This window comes from Vipera berus (genome assembly GCF_964194415.1).
Source record: "Vipera berus genome assembly, chromosome: 16".
Classification (NCBI taxonomy): domain Eukaryota; kingdom Metazoa; phylum Chordata; class Lepidosauria; order Squamata; family Viperidae; genus Vipera; species Vipera berus.
Window position 1 is genome coordinate 6,037,578 of NC_138219.1, and position 15,012 is coordinate 6,052,589.

Sequence of the window (15,012 nt, forward strand, 5' to 3'; positions counted from 1 at the left end):
TTTAGGCACCCCACCCCCAAGAGCTAAATGCCCTTGCAGGATGATTTAAATATAAAATACGATACTCGTGGGATTTTGCATTTGTACATTGCGTCGCCGCCGTTTTTTTGCTTCACTGTCGTTTCTTGAACAAGCCACCGCCATTTGCTTGTGACAAACAACCCCCCCCCAAACCCCTACATTTTGGTATGCAAAATGCAATGGGCTGGGTTTGCCCACGGATCACGTTTTTTAACGCTTGGTGTGATGCACGGAACCAGGTGTGCCCTCATCCTGGGTTGCTAAGACAAACAGAAGAGGGGTTTTTTTTTAATGTCTCACATTTGCTCCGTGCAAAGGGAAAGAAGGGCAGGGCGGCATACTCTGGAGTCGTTCCCCCCCCCCCAAAATTCCTGCTTTGTCGAACAGCCGGCCATATGTCTCAACTTCAAACGGTGACATAATTTAGAGGTCTCGAAGAGTGTCACAGCATCTGCTGTGCAAAAATACCAGACCAAGTCAGAAACTGGCACGGAGCAAGAAATGGTTCCTCCAGTTAGGATCGTGTGATCAGGTTTCTGGCCCTTCGGGCTGCTGAGTTGAGCATGAAAGCTGTGTCAGCAGCGATGCGTAAGATTACAGAAGCAACAAGATATGTGGAGGGCTGGATGCTCCTTTTTTTTTTTGGCGCCTTTCCACAACAGGTGGCTGGTTTTGATTTAAACCCGGGTATAAATCCGCCAGAGAGGAAGACTAACTTAAGTTTGTTCTTTTGAATCCAATGTTTCTTTTTTAATTGTGGTCTAAAGGATGTAGACTTCACTGTTCACCCTTCTTGTTTTGCAAAAATGGTTTTGCAACCCTGATCCACGCAGTTGTTTCCTTAAGCAAGCAGGCCCCTCTTTGCCCCACTTTGGACTTTTCCATTTTCCTTTAAAAAACAAACAGGCAATGTCTTTCACCCATGAAACTCATATAGGTTATATAGGTAGTCCTCGACTTACAAAAATTCATTTAGTGACTGTTCGAAGTTACAGTGGCCCTGAAAAAAAGCGACTAAGGACCATTTTTCACACGTAGGACAGTTGCAGCATCCCCAGGGTCACGTGGTCATAATTCAGACGTTTGGCAACTGACTGGTACTTACGACGGTTGCCGAGTCTCCTGACCAGCAAAGTCAACAGGGGAAGCCAGATTCGCTTAATAACCGTGCTACTAATTTAATAATTTCAGTGATTCACTTAACAGCTGTGGCAAGAAAGGTCGTAACATGGGGCAAAATTCAATTAACAAATGCCTCAGTTATGGTCATAAGTTGTATACAGTTGTATATAGTGCTAGTAAGAATCTATACACTGGGTAAATCTGTTTCTGTTATGGATTTCCACCCCTGTGGTCTACTTCGACCCACCTGGAAAACTTAAACCGTCAAGCCACTTCAAAAGCAATGAAGACTAGGTCACTTTTCAAGGAAAGGATGCAGTGTGTCTTGGTTAAGTACAGATATTCATATTAAAAGGGTGTGCTTTAATCACATTTTAAAAATCCAACTTGTTAGGAAATAATGGCCCAATTCTACCTAATCCAGTGAATTTGCATCTCTGGGGGGGGAACCCTTTGGCCCATTGGCCACCAAAATGCCAAATGGAAAGGTTTTGACCCTCACTGTGAAGTTAAACCCATTAGGATTGTAACCCAGAGAGGTTTAAAAACCTAGAATTTGTCAATATTTGGGTGATGTAGGAATTCATCTGCTGACTCAGTACGATGGGAGGGTGACATCTCTCTCCCTAAGGGCGGAATAAAGTGGGTTTACCTTGTGTAAGGGTGGAGAACCATTTGCCAAATTAGTAAATCATGACTAAAAGCTAGGAAATGGGCAAATGAAGATGTAATAATTAATATATTTCTACATGAGTTGTAGAACTTGTTCAGACATCTTGGGTTTGCTTGAAAGTCCCCTTTCAGTCTTCAGTTTCTTGACACTGTTGGGTTGTTTTTGACTTCTGAAGAATTGTTGAGTGGGAACTCAAGACTATTCCAGAATTAGAGACAGTGGAAGTACAATTTTTCCACGTTGTATTGTCAGGTTTTTTCTATGGCTCAAGGCAAACCTTTCAATAACAGGCCCCATTATCCCCAGCCAGCAGGGCTGTTATTAAGCGTTATTAATATAGGCTTTCTACTACCCTCTCGTTAAACCGGTAGAGAATCTATTTTTGTTGCGTCTCCTATGTTGGTTTGGGCCTGAAAGAGCTTGACTAGTTTCTGCTGATTATTTATTTTTTTTTAAAAAAAGAATACGAATTGGCTTGCCTCTTGCTCAAGGTGCATTCAACCTAACACATTTCAAAATGCTGCAACAGGCTGCCAGTGCCAGATAAATATGAATTATGCAACAGTTATGGTCCGTTCGGATATTTTTTTTGAAGCCATATGTTAAATATCAAATTGCTTCTGTTGAGAACAAAGCAGAAGACTTGGAAAATTAATTCACTCAAAACCGTTTTTCTGTTGTGGAAATGTGATGTTCATGGATGGATGGATGGATGGATGGATGGATGGATAGATAAATAGATAATCTTGTCGTTTTTTACCGTGTGCACAATGGCACACATTAAAAAGGAAATTTAGTTGCTTGCTCTCAAAGTGTACACATACATAATAGGCAGCTTGAGGCAAGAAATAACATGGTTTTTTGTCTGGATTGAAATGGAATTGCCAATTCATGCCTTAGTATGAGTTTTGACTGTGATTTCTTCCCCTGAATGACAGTTTTTGCTTGGCCTAACCTGGCTTAGAACATAGAATAATAGAGTTGGAAGGGACCTTGGAGGTCTTCTAGTCCAGCCCCTTACTCAAGGAGAAGACACTACGCCTTATAGACAGGCACTTGTCTGGAATGTTATAGGAATTGCTGGTAGGTCTATAATGAAGCACTAAAATTGTGCCTTTTAAAAACTCTTCATAATTATTGAAATCTTCATAAACGTTTTGGGGGGGGTAATACTTCAATCCTTAAAATTGGGGTTTAGAAATTATACTTCTATCCTTGACCATCCTCTCTTAAGTGGGGTGTTTCTGACACACTTTTTTGGGGGGCAGTGAGGACCTTTTAAGAAAATCACAAGTGTTTCCTTCCAGTTCTTTTGTCTTATCTTGTCACTTAAAAAAAGAATCTCATTTCCTGAGAATTGAGTAGCACTAAAGAGCCTTTTATCAGAAAACTAAGTTTGCCCTTGGGTCATTTTTCAGCCGTTAAAAGATGTTATACAGTGGGGATAATAATTACAAATCAAGCCTTGCTTTTATTAATCTACTTCTCAGAGATAGGAGGCCTGGATCAGTGTGGCCTAGCAACTTAGCACAGTGTTTTACAACCTTGGCACTTTTAAGATGGGTGGCCTTCAACTCCCAGAATCCCCTAGCTGGGATAAGTCCACATAAATAAATAAATAAATAAATAAATAAATAAATAAATAAATAAATAAATAAATAAATATAAAAAATAAAAAAATATCTGAAAGCTGTCAAGGTTTGGAAACACTGTGCTAGTTGCTAGGTGAGAGAGAGAGAGAGAGAGAGAGAGAGAGAGAGAGAGAGAGAGAGAGAGAGATTTGTGGACTTGAACTCCCAGAATTCCTGAGCCAGTGTGCGTGGCTGAGGAATTCTGGGAGTTGAAGTTCACAAGTCATAAAAGGGTCCAGTTGGAAGCACTAGGGGTCAAGGGTGACTAGAGGGAACCTTTTCCTTATACCAGGGGTCTTCAAACTTGGCAACTTTTTAAGACTTGTGGACTTCAACTCCCAGGATTCCTCCTGGCTGAAGAATTCTGGGAGTTGAAGTCCACAAGTCATAAAAGGGCCAAGTTTGAAGACCCCCGGTTTGGAGGAACCTAAGTTGAAAGGCGATGCTATAAATGTCATGAGGATCAGAAGACATTAGCGGTGCGAAGAACGGGCACGGAGGCCTGGACTTTGCCAACTGACGGGTGAACGCTGCAGAGCAAATGCAGACATTCAAAGAAATTGTGCATCAGAATGAATGTATTCAAAACAAGCCATCAAAATGGTGGATTCTTGTGGGGTTTTGATACTCCAAGAGGAGCACTGCAAGGGGCTGATAATATTGTTAGCTGGATTTAGTGCAGGCATTTTGTTTTATAACAACCAGGAAGGCCGGTCCAGAATACTGGGCTTCAAACAGCCACAATGAATGCGTTAGCCTGGTTTCAATCCCGCAAGTCATTATTACAACATGCCGGCTGGAGAGATTCGGTCTTACACAAGATGCCCACATCAATGCTTTTCCCAGCTCTCTGCCTCATTTGCCCCGAGACTACAACGTTGTGCTTTTACACAAAAGACATGCTAAGGCGGACTTCCAGCTCCACACCCTCCTCAGCCCTCTCATCACGTGTGGCTCTCCGCCGTGATCCACAAGGAGCGAGGGCACCGCGGTTGGCTCAGCAAAAACGCCCATTCATGCTTGTCTTTTCGTTTGTGTGTGTGTGTGTGTTAAAGGACAATTTCTCTCCACTTGACCGAAGATCCTCAATAAACACGGGCAGGCAGTTCCAGCGGCAGGAGCGGGCTCTGCCTCTTGAGAAAGGGCACGGGCAGTCCTTGACTTACAACCGCTCACTTAGTGACTGTTCAGAGTTAGAGCTGCATTGAAAAGAGCGAGTCACGACTCTTTTTCCCCCACTCACGGCCGTGGCAGCGTTGTCCCCCCCCCATGGGGTCAGGTGATCAAAATTCAGACCCTTGGCAATTGGCTCGTATTTTATGACGGTCGCTGTGTCCTGTGATCACATGTTATGACCACCTGACCAGCAGAGGTAATGGGTGGGGGGAGCCAGATCCACTTAACGACGGTGTTGCCAACTTCACAGCTGCAGGGATTCACTTAACAGCTGTGGCAAGAAAGGTCGTAAGACGGGGCAAAGTCACTCAAGAAAAGTCTCACTCAGCAACGGAAATTTTGGGCTCCGTTGTGGCCGTAAGTCGAGGATCACCTTGTGCCATGGGAATGATCTCTATTAAGGAAACAACCTTTGGGATGGAGAAATAAACTTGATCTGATCGGAGGGACAGGTGTGATGAGGGCTGTCCCTCCTATCAAGTGAAGGCAGTCCTCAATTTTATGACCACAGTTGGGAGCAGAATCTCCCATTGCTAAGCAAGGCACTTTGTTAAGTGAGTTGTGTCCAGTTGTGCAGCCTTTTTGTCACAATTGTTGGGTTAATAAGGGAATCTAGCTTTCTCCATTGATTCTGCTTTTTGAAATCTGGCTAAGAAGGTCGTAAACGACAAAACACAGCATGCTGCAGCCGTCATATACATGTTAACAAGCTCCTGAATCTTGATCATATATGTGCTGCATTGCCAGTACAGGCAAGGAGTGGTTGCAAGCCACATCTTTTTGCTGCTGTCCTACCTTCGAACGGTTGCTAAACAAATGGTTTGTAAAGGGAGGACTCCCCTTGTGATGGAGCGGCAATGAACAGATTGCAATAGCCCAAAGCTGGCTCTGTGGGCGAGCTTGCTTAACATTTTCCACTTGCCAAACTGGGGGTGAGCTGAGCCTGAAAAACTGCATTAAAGCACGAGAAGCAGGCTTAAGCAAATAAATGCAGAGTGAGGTAACAAAGGTGCTGATCATACCTGCCCTCCTTTTTTCCTAAGTGGTAACCCAGCAGCATCCACAAAGGATGGGAAAAAAATCCAGGTTTCATTTCCATATATATATTTATTTTTATTTTATTTTAATCCCATTTATATCCCACCCTTTCTCCGAAGACTCAGGGCGGCTTACAATTTAAGCACAAACCAATGTGCTTAGCAATAGCCTTCATTCTATGTGTATGCCTGCTTATTAGGGCTTTCGCCCCCCCCCAGCGGCATTATTACAAAGTCAGCTTAATTGCCCCCCAACAATCTGGGTCCTCATTTACCTACCTCGGAAGGATGGAAGGCTGAGTCAACCTTGAGCCTGGTGGGACTCGAACCTGCACTGATTGCAGGCAGCTGGGGTTACTTAAGGAGGCATTAGCCCACTGCTCCACCAAGGCGCTCTCTCTCTCTCTCTCTCTCTCTCTCTCTCTCTCTCTCTCTATATATATATATATATATATATATATATATATATATATACACACACATATACATATATATATGCACATATATATATACATACATACACACACACACACACACACACACACACACACACACACACACACAATGGGGATGGTGACACTGCCTTGCAAGATGTAGCAGAGTATATAAATTGCTGCTTGGCAATTAAATTAGCACTTCATTTGCAAATCAAAAAGCAGGCTAAGTAGGTTGCTTATTTGGCTCTTGGTGGATCAAGAAAAATGTGTATTGGGGCGTTTTGATAGCTCAGCACCACTTATTCAGGAGCGCAACATATTAAACGTTTAGTAGCTGATCTGGTTATTCACGTATGCCTTTGTCATTCTGCTGCTGTTTTTCCTCACTTATTGTAAACCTTTTGGTTTCTTTGTTACACTTCAGGCCACTGATTTAGAATGGCTCATCCTAAAATGGCAAGAAATTAAGCCCAAGTTTGGCCCCGGTTTGAACCATCTTGCCTCCGGCCGCCTGCGATAATCTATAGATCATTTCTTTGAACGAAAGTTTTCCCCGTGTTTTTAAAGCTTCAGCACAGTGGCTTCACTTGGACCGCAGCCACGGAAAGAACCAGAACCCTTTGCCCTTACTCACCACCGTTGCAAGTCTTTGCAAGGGCCAATAAATCTAAATAAACATTCCTCTAACCTTGTGACCAAGTGACACCGCGTCGTCGCTCCTTTGCAGGATTGCTGAGGTTGGAGATATCCTGGCAGGCAGGGCGAATTTTACTTTCTCACTATTCATTTATTCTGTAGATGCCTCTTTTTTTTTTCTTCAATAAACGCAGCGTGTGCGTGTGTGTGTGTGCGCGTGCTCCCTGCCCTGTAAATTTGCACACCGAAGCCAGACGGGTGGGTTGCAGCACATGGCCAAGGATGTACATACAATGCACTTTTTGTGAAAAGGAGAGACCCCCTGCAGTGCTCCTGGGTGCTGGGGGTTGGGGGAGATGTCATCTAGCCTTTGGCAAAGATAGAGTCAGTCTTAAATAGGCTGGGTGTTGAAATCTTTGGGTGAAGAGGAGGGGTGAGGGTGCCTTTGGTGCTGGGCTGCACGCCAAAGCCATTGCTAAATTGGCGCGCCTTGAATTTGGGTACTTATTACTCCACTTTTTTCTTTCTTTCCAAACTGCTTGAGTTGAGCTGGGAGGTTTATTTATTTTTATTTTTATTTTAATTCCATTTATATCCCGCCCTTCTCCGAAGACTCAGGGCGGCTTACAAGCTTAGCAGTAGCCTTCATTCTATGTATATGCCTGCTTATTAGGGCTTTCACACACACCCCCAAGCGGCATTATTACAAAGTCAGCTTAATTGCCCCCAACAATTTGTCCCTAGTTTGAGGCCTCAGGTGTTGAATGATCTTAGCCAATTGTGGCCTATCGAACAAGAAACGAGCAGTGAAAACAAATGTACACTTGATTAAGGAGATTTAAGGAGAAACTTCCCGACAGCGAGGACAGTCAACCAATGGAACAACTTACCCCCGGAAACCATGGGCGCCCCATCACTGGAGATTTTCAAGAAGAGACTAGACAATCACCTGTCTGAGATGGTCTAGGAATCTCCTGCTTGAGCAGGGGGCTGGACTAGAAGACCCCCAGGGTCCCCTTCCAGCTATTCTATTCCACTCCATTCTATTGTGGTTTCTTTGGTGTCGCTTGGCTTGCCACGCAAAGCAAACCGCTATGGCTTAACCAACAACACCATGGTGAAGATGCAGTTATAGTTTTAATGCCACGTAGGAAGTTGTGACGAGCAGAAGGCAGTCACGCTCTCAGATTCTTGGTAGATGCATCCGGGTGAGTAATAATTGATGAAAATACTTGTAACTTGATGGAAAGCCTGTGTGAGAAGCCAAGTTGTTTATAGGACGATTTGAAAAGCAGGAAATTCTCAAAGGTTTTTAGCCAGCATAGTTTACAGTAGGGTTTGTTGTACAGTTTTAAGAGAAACCGAGTGGTGGGGCGGGCGGGCTGTCTTTTATCATCTTAGAGCAACGCACCCTGATAGGTGGGTATATTTGAGGATCAGAAATCTCTCTCTCTCTCCTGACCCTCCAAATTATTGTAAATGGCCAGCTGGTGATATCCCTGCAACCACAGAGGTGGACGTCGTCGTAGGGAGAAAGCAAGGGAGATCTTTCATCTGCATTGCTTACGACACCCGTGGAGAACGTCGAGTTGAAATGCAATAAAGCAAATCTTTCACCGAGGGGGTCCTTGCTGCTGTTCGAGCTTGCTTGGTTTCTTGCCGATCTCTCATGACCAAACTAGATAACATCATCCATTCCAGAAGGGAGTAGGGTTTTGCACTGAGGACGTTACCTAGTTTGGTCATGAAACATCTGCCAGAAAGCAACCCAGCTCAGAAAGCACCAAGGACCCCACAGTCCTCCTCCTCCTCTTCCTCCCCCCCTCTCCTTCCTCCTCCACTCCACAATCCCCATTCCCTTCTAGCACTGATGACGTTAGCTAGTTGGGTCACGAAACGTCTGCAAGAAAACAACCCAGCTCGGAGAGCCCCAAGGTCCCCTTATTTCAACCCTGAGCTACAAATATTCTCCTTTATCGGTAAATCCTCAAGTGCCTTCCAGATACTCTTCGATGCAGTTAGTCTGCCATGGCCAGGTTTTAGTTCGCGCTCACCTTACACACCTGTCCTTTTTCCTTCCCGAGCAGATGGGTAAAGCTGGCCAGTTGCCTTGGGGTTTCATAGGTACTTTGCATCAAGGTGAGTGAGCAGCCTGCCCCGCCGTTTTTTCCCACCCGGGCGGGCACCTGAGAACAGGTGTCTCGGCACCTTCCTGATTAACCGTATACTTGCTTGCTTCCTCTTTAGGCTCACCGCGTCTCACCCTCTGAATTTCCCTTTCAGATTCCTTTGTTTCTTCCTCTCAGCCTGTCTCTCTCTTTCCGACCTCACAAGGCAAGTCTGTCGTTTATCTTGTACACCCCTCGCCCACCCACCCACCCACCCCTCTGCTTCCGAAAGAAAAATGTTGAAAGAGGCTGTAACTGGGGACAAGAAAAGGCTTCCCTTTTCCGTCAGCCCGCAAACCTCCTTTTTTTTCAGGACTTCCGGCGCATCCTTCGGCTGTCGGTCCACGGCATTCCCTAAAATCATTTCCGGTCAAAGGCTAGATAATTGAAATTTGGAAGCAGCAGCAGCAAAGGCTTTTGAGGCGTTGGCGAAGTCACTTTGCTGAGCCTGGGGTCTTGACGGAACCAGCATTGGCAGTGAGGTTTTTTTGTTTTTCCCCAAAAAAAGAGGAAAAAGTTAGGTCGCATCCGTCGGCGAGGCCTTTTCCGTGGATTCAAAAAAAATGGATAATTTTCTGATCGAGGTGATGCTGTTTGGCGGGGAAAAGAGAGAGAGGCGTGCCGAGGGCGGTAGAATTCAGTCTGCAAAGCTGGAGGAAAAAAACGCCAATAATCTTCTAAACGTACGAAGCTTTGGGACAGTTTCAGAAGAATCGACTTGGCTTTTTGTAGCCTCCCAAGTGACGTTCCCTCCTCTCCCTTGCCAAAGTCGTTTTTCCTCTCCTGGTTATCTTTCCAGTAGGCCCAACAAATGTGAAGAAGGCTAGATTGGCAGAGGAGGATCTGTAGCAGTGACTCTTATACAGACAGTCCTCAAGTTGTGACAGTTCAACGTTACAACGCCACTGGGGAAAAGGGCCATTGTTTTTTCCCCACACTTGAGACCGTGGCAGCATCCCCCAACGGTCACGTGATCAGAATTCAGATTCTTAGCAACCGATTCCTATTTATGACGGTCGCAATGTCCTGGGGGGGTGGGGGCGGGTCACGTGATCTCCTTTTGGGACCTTCTGACAAGCCAGATTGACTTAGCAGCCGTGCGACTAACTTAACAAAGACATTGACTCCCTTGACAAGCCGTGGCAGGGGGAAAAGTCGTCGAGCGGGGCTAGAATTCCCTTAACAAATGATTCACTTAGCAACATAAATTCTGGGCTCCGTTGCGGTCGTGACTTGAGGACTGTCCGTACGCAACCAGCTTCATTGCTCCGAGCATCCTGCATATTCCCAAACAGCTGAGCTGTGTCCTGGGGTCTGCATTTCTTCATTGGTGAGGGCAACGGGTGTCACATTTCTTGATGCTATACCCCAGAAGGATTCTTCCTAGAACTTCCAGAGTTAGGCAGCTTTTTCTGACGTCTCCCAATAAAGTGTTCCTGAAGACATTTTTTAATTGCCCAAAACCACGCCAGCTTTTCACCCTTCTCGTGAGATGGGCCCAAGAGCACTGAACTCCTTTGGGATTTAGAGATTTCTCAACCGTTGTGCCAATTTAGTTTTATTTATTTATTTATTTTTGAGGGACTGAGCAAGAATCCTCCTAGGAATTGTCTTAGGTGCCCTGGTGCCGCAAATGGCAGTCACTGGATTTTTTTTCCAGCCTCGAAGAGTCTCTCGGGGGACATTTGGAAGTGCAAACGAAGTTCCATCCGCAGTAGCAGCACGAAGTTGGGAAGACTTTATTGTGGGCTTGTGTGGAGAGCAGATAAGAGACGCCCCCCCCCCTCCTACACTGGTCAAAGCTTTGGTGTGAATCTGTCATAGTATCAGTAGACTTGAGGTGCTGAGCCGTAGAAGTAGCACACTCCGTCTTCGGCCCTGGAGAAACGCGTTGGTCAAGAAAGGTAATCTTCCACGATCCGTGTCTGAGAGAGGAAGAAGCCTCTGGCTCAGAATTCGAATTCATGCAGAAGGTCCCGTTCCTCCGAAGTCCTTGGCAAGCTCTTGCCCATGTAGACCAGGTCTAGGCAGGGTTGGGATGGGACCCAAGAAGAGTGGCGTCCCTGAAGATGCCACAGTTCCATCCTGCGCTGCAAAGATGCTCTTTTTATTAGTATGCATTTGCAGGTGTGTGTGTGTGTGTGTGTGCACACCTGCCTCAGAGAGTTCTCACCTGGAAAAGAGTGCTTCACCTTGGATCACAATCCCAAATTGGTTCTGGCCAGAAGGAGGCTACCTGAGGCTCAGTAGGAAGGAGGTGGGGGGGCTGTGGCCCTCTGAATGTTTATGAACTATAACTTCCAGCCTGGCAGAAGCTTGCCAGCATAGCATCTTGCGCCTTGCCTTCTGAGAGACCGGGTGTTTCTGTAAGAGAAGGTTTTTTTTTTAAAAAATGTCCATAATTGTAGTCCGCGCCTGTAGGAAATAGGAAGCTGCCCCCAAAGAGAATTTTTTTTGGGGGGGGGGGGGTTTCAGGAGCGGGAAAGCAGTTACAGCCTTTTTTCTTTCTTTCTTTTTTCCCCCTTTTGGGAAACCGTAAAACATTTTTCTTCCTGCTTTTTTCCTCCCTCCACGTCCAGTTGAGACCCAGCTTGGCTACAAAACGCGGCAATGTTCCTCTTCGTTGGTGCCGTGATTATGGCGTGCTCTGACTGTGTGGCTGCTTTTCCACGCTTGTGTTTCTTGCGTTAATTAATGCCTTCCACCTCTGCTCTTGTCTCCTTAAGCTTGCTGCTGCTGCTATTATTATTATTATTATTATTATTATTATTATTATTATTTCCCAAAAAAACACCAAACGCAAAAAAAAAGGTTTATTTTGGAAGGTTAGCAAAGGTTTGAGGGTGGTTGTAGCAATAGCAAAGAACAGGTGAATTATTGTCCCGGGACAAAATGTTGAGAAGGGGCTGGGGAGGATGGGGAGGACTCCATAGACTGACTCAGCCTCTGTCTGTAGCAGTAGCACCAAGTGTTTGTGGAGATTCTACGTCATCCCGGTCACGGTTGTCCCAGAACTGAAGAAGCTTCTTGGATGAGAAGCGAAACCTCTTCAAGGAAAAAATAGAGAAAGTCCAAAGTTGCCTTTGGATAAAGCACCTTTCGGACAGCAGCACCCAGGCTGCCGCTCTGTGATGGTTGGATTGGATTTAGTGTTTTACGAACCTGGCCAGTATTACTTTGGTTTATTTAATAAACCTCGATTAAGCACGCCATCATTTTGGATGCAACGTGAAGCCAGGCTTAGGCGCTCCAAATGGTTTCCTTCATCGGTCACTGTTTGTGAATGGCAGTGTGTCCAGGTTTATGACCCCAAAAGTGACGCTAGCTAGGAATTCTGGGAACTGTAGTCCTTTGGAGGCGGAGTGCATGTGGCAAAGCCAGTTTTAGCTTTCGTCCTTCAGAGCCCTCTCAGATTAATTCTGTTTTGAAAGCTTTAATCCAAGAGTTTTTCCACCCTCTGGTATTCCGGCATCTCTTTCCATCTCTCCTCTCTCCAGTGAGTTTCTTAAGATCTTTTTAGAATAACAAGAGTTGGGAGGGACCTTCGAGGTCTTCTAGTCCAACCCCTCCTGGTCAAGGCAGGAGAGCCTATACCATTTCAGACAAATGGTGGTCCAGTCCCTTCTTAAAAACCTCCAGTGATGGGGCACCCACAGCTTCTGAAGGCAAGTTGTTCCCTCGGTTGATTGTTCTTAACTGTCAGAATCTCCCAATTCGCAAAATAAAGTATTTGGACCGTGAACAGGTCGAGCTACAGGCTGGTTCCCCATGAAATAGGCTCGGCCCTTTGGGAAGGCATTTGAAGATGGCTCTATTAATTCAATAATATCTGGATTGATCTTAGCCAGGGGTTCTCAACTTGCGTTTCACAGACTTTGGAGGGGCTGCGATGTTGCCACGGGGTCCACGAAGGCTTGAGAAAAATTACGATTTAAGTTTTGGGGATCCGTGGCCACAGAGGTATTGAAAGGGAGTCCATTGTGGAGAAAAGGTTAAGAACCACCGGTCTAAACTCTTTCCAAAATGGGAAGTGATCTAATGCTAGCCAGCATTTCTCAGACGCAACAGCAAACGCCCTTTATTGTAACAATGGATATCCATTAATGTAATGCTTCCAAGAAGTGGACGTTCCTGTGTAGCTATCATGACTTAATAGCTACGAGTAGATTGCCCTCACTTCTCTCATTGGTTTGCAACCAAGAAGAAGGCCATAAATTCTGCAAAACGAATCATCCATGACACATCAGCGCACAGCCGATAGGCTTTTTTGTCAGAGGGTGGAAAAACACACACCATCTTCTGAGTTAGAGGTGACACCTAAGTCAACTTTCTCTAACCTGGGAGTTTAACTCAGTGACCAAATCAAAGCGAGGATATTTCTCTGGAGTGAGAAGCCAGCAACTCTTGAGGTTGGAATTGAAAGCACGGGTGTGTTTGGCCTCCAGATTTTGGATAATCCCTTCCATTTTCCTGGCGTTTGCTGAGTCATTAAAGCCATGGATTGCAGCGGTAACATCTCTTTTATTTTTTAAAGGAGGCCGGTGAAAGTGGCTCCGTTTCTCCTAGGGCCTCTGACTAAGCACGGATTAATATCCAAAGGCGCCTCGGTGCCTGCAAGATCAGTTAATTCTGCTGAAGGTCGTTCCCTATCAAGATAAGACTTTGACCCATCTAGCCTTCATTTAAACTGGTGGCATCAATTAGCCAGACATTGGACTTCTTGCCTGCAGAAGAACGTGTGTCCCTGCCAATCAAGGTTTCATACAAAGCCAAGGCCAATTTTGTCTGCCGCACTTAGAACCGTATTTGCAGATCTGGGACACCTTTTGCAGCAACCCATTCATCTTCTCCCTCCTTCTCACCCATTTATCCAGCATCCCAGATCTCGGCTTTGAGAAGGGCCACAACTTCACCAGACCTTTGATAAGAATTTGAGCATTCTTCTTGCCTGAGGTTTTTTATTTATTTATTTATTTATTTTAAAAAAAATTCTTAACAGAGCTGAAATCTTGCAAGACTGCAGAATTGGGTAAAAATTCTGGCCTTGTGGCATCGTTAGAGCTTAATTTTCTGTTTGGGAGGACAGCTGACGTGGTGGGCTTCAGGAAACCCTTGTCAATCACCAACAAAACATCTATATTTCTGCTTGTTACATGGCGAGATATTTAAGGCAACCCCTCCCCCCCTCCCCAGGATTTGGACTCTGCTCTTCAAATCTTTTTTTTTTTAAAAAAAAAAAAGCTTGGAGGTGGTAGGGGGTTTAACTTAGGAGCGTTCATTGTCTCTCTTTCTCCGTGCAAAATGTACGGTACTTCTGGGACAGACCCCTTCATTATCACGGCAGAAAGCACGATTTTTGAAAGCACAGGAGCTGCCTCTTTTAGCTGTTTTCGGCAGCTTGACGAATTGTTGAAAGCAAAATGCGTTGGCAAATAATCGGGTTTACCTTTAGGCTGAATTGCCTTGAGCAACTGTGACGCTGCCTGGCGTTTATCCTTTGCCCAGGCTTGTTCTGAGAGTTTACAGTTCGCAGGTGTGTATCCAGTTTTCGGCTGTCCCAACACTAAACACTTCCATGTTCGACAACCCGCCAGTTCACCAGGTCCCTTATCTTTCAGGATCGTAGCCGGAAGAAATAATACAGGTAGTCAGGCCACAGTTCAGCCCAAAATTTCTCTTGCTAAGTGAGATGGTTGTTAAGTGAATTTTTGCCGCCTTTTACGACATTTCTTGCCACAGTTATTAAGGGAATCACCGCAGTCCTTAAGGTAGTAATGTGGTTGTTAAGTGAATCTGGCTTCCCCATTGCTTGTCAGAAGGTTGCAAAAGGGGAATCACGTGACCCCGGGACACGGCAACCATCATACATATGAACCAGCCGCCAAGCCTCTGAGTTTTGATCACATGACCATGGGGATGCCGCAACGGCCATAAGTGTGAAAAACAGTCATAAGTCACTTTTTCCCCAGCGTCGTCGTAACTTTGAACATTCACTAATGAACTGTGGTAAGTCGAGCACTATGCCTTAGGAGTAGCACAAGCTAGATGGGGTAGACCAGGGGTCTTCACACTGGGCCCTTTGATGACTTGTGGACTTCAACTCCCAGAATT